Below are 2,933 nucleotides of genomic sequence, written 5' to 3'. Positions count from 1 at the left end.
CAATAACAACATACAGGGAGAATTCAAAATAGGCGCTAAGCCTGATATCCTCTAGAAATTGATGCCAATGCGACACTCACAAGAGATGCTAGTTTGAGGAAAATTTCCATGGCACAGGATAGATCTTTTAAAGAGGGAAAAGGGATATTTTACGAATATGAGATAAAATCAATGTAAATTTAGCTTTCCAATAGATGTTGTATTAAGCACTATGACCGTAGAGCTAAAGACTGGTATTCTTTCCACAATCCCACCATATGCACAAAATACAAATATAACAGACTCTTCATTCCTTTCTCAACAGTTAAGGGTTGAGAAAGATCACCGTAAATAAAATGCACATTATCAAAGTTGAAGCAAGCATGGGCACCCAAAAGGGGACGAAAGGGCCAGGCCCCACCTGGCTTACGACAAGTATAATGTATATGTATAATTTCTTAAGATTTTCTTAATACAAATAAAAATACCAAACGTAATATAGTAACGAGGGAGATGACCACCCTAAAAACATTCTTCGGGCCCCCATGCAAGCAAGTAGGCTTTCTTGTCCATTCGTCCAGGGAGTGGAGCGAATACTAAGAAAAGACGGGCGGTACAAATGGGTTCTTTAAAAATCATTTCTGAGGGAAATTTTAACTTAAGTTCCTAATGACTCACAATCGCTGTCCAGTGCTTAATGCTCACTTTGTTAATATCTATTAGTCATTTGTCATTCTTCAACATTTTCATTTCTATCCTAAGTCATTTCGTTTTTGTTTATATTTTTAATTTATAATGATGTGTGCTTTCACTTTTTAATAGTACTTTGTTTTTCATGTAATAATAATGACCAACGATATAAAACCAAGTGAGCATTTTATCGGAAAAGAAAGCTACAAAACGTGAAAGAAGATAAGAGGCAACCAAAGGCTCTAAAAGAGTTTCTTTCGAGTGCTGGACAAAATTAGACAAATATTGAGGTGGGGAGTTGTCAATATCAGTCACTGTTAACGAAGCATTTGCAGGTCGACATTCTTTTGAAGCTGACAAATTTATTTTAACCTGATTGCAGTAATTTAATTGTTGAATTAAAATGGAACGATACGGTCATTTCGGTTACGGGTCTGAATTAAATTTCATGTATTTCAAAATTTGTTTGAATACAATTAGTTTTCACGTGGCATATAAGTATAGAACTTGAAAGGATATAATCGAAAGCGACGAAAGGTCATTTGGATGACAAGTATTTTTTTTCAGTACTCTCACTTTCGATCACTGCAGCGTATACAGATGCTCGTTTTATTATGACAGATAACAATAATTATTAATCCATTCTCTGCTAATAAATTTAGATGGAGCGATATTTTAAATTAGTAATAATTCTAATGCAAAGTAGAGTTTTGATTATTAGTTACTTGTGTTCAGGGATGTACCGACATAGGTGCTACGGATGCGCAAGGGGCCAGGTCGAGACAGAATTTTCCAGACAAAAGTCGAGTCGAGACACGGCTATTCCAATAGAGAAATATACATTTTTCGAGCCGAGCCATCACTTTTACAGCACATTTTCGAGACGAGACAGCCACAAATCTTGTATCGTGCGCATCCCTAATAGGTGCAGTTTTCTATTCAGAAAACATCTTCCGGGGGGCACACTTAGTAGGGCCATTGCTGGTACTCTTTTATTTATTATTATATTATAGACGTATTATTTTGATCTCCTCCCGGGGGGAGTGGCCCCCTAAAATATGTATGGACGAAACACTGAACAGGCAGTCTGAGAGTCTAGATCCCACAATTAGCATAATTTCAAGGGGCAAATACACAAAATTATTTGCATTTTGTAGGCTATTCCGAAAAAATCTTCGGACCTCAATGGGTGCATCATTACTTGTGTTTACATTGTGTTACTGCCTGATTTCGAACGTCTATGTTGGAAAGAAACACGAAAGAATTGAATTGTTCTATAGGCATAAGGGGCCCTGAAAAGCATTTTTGCGGAGAAACCTGATTTTAAAGTTCTGCCACTGATCGGGGACAAATTACATATAAATTAAGACACACTTTTGTCATTTGTTGTGTATTGAACTAGTTTAACTAAAATTAATAAAGAATTATTTGAAATCAAGTATATCTCAAGAACGATTAAATGGACTAGCTTTGATGGCCATTGAAGATGACATTTTGAATGAAATTGATATGGATGCAATAATAAGAGATTTTGCCAAATTGAAAGCCAGAAAAGTGTCTTTATAACATGAACTTTACAGTAACAAAGAAAACGAGAAATTAAGCTAATTACCATATTTGTATCACTAGAAAACACTATTTAAATATGCTTTTAATGAAGTGTAAGAGCATATCTCTTTGTCAAAATCAAACCTGTGATAATGTTAGACTTGAAGCTCATTAGTTTTATTCTATTTCGACTTTTATGTTTCAACTGTATTTGTCAAAATACATCTTAGGTATACATTTTAGTTGTTTCCTGTGCTTATTTAATAATAATAATAATAAATTATTAAAACTGGAACTTTGGTCATTAGTCCAGGAACTTTAGTCAAAAAATGGGTGTTTCTTCGGAAAAATTAGAAGCCAAGGTTTTTCTTCACAAAAACGTTCATTAGATCATTCTAAATGACATATCAAAAGTCCCCGACTTTCTGATGTACGCTTCCTCATTTTTCGGGGGGTGGAAGTGGGGGAGGAAAACGCAATTTAAAATACAAATTCAGCTTATTTGCATGTTGACCTAAATATTCCGAATAAAAAAAAAATTAACCGGGAACGCTTAGCACATTTGCTTGTAAATGTTTCACAGAAAATCCCAAAGAATATCGGGTCGGGTTTCGGAAATGTGACGTCATCAAAATGGCCGACACCAAAATTTGTAGTGTGTTGTGGGAATGGTTATAACTTTCCGCAGAATAGTGGTAAAACCGTCGTTTTTGTTT

The sequence above is a fragment of the Thermobia domestica genome, chromosome 5 (genome assembly GCF_964235325.1).
Source record: "Thermobia domestica chromosome 5, izTheDome1.hap1.1, whole genome shotgun sequence".
In the NCBI taxonomy this organism is placed as follows: Eukaryota; Metazoa; Arthropoda; class Insecta; order Zygentoma; family Lepismatidae; genus Thermobia; species Thermobia domestica.
Note: the sequence above shows the minus strand (reverse complement) of the source record.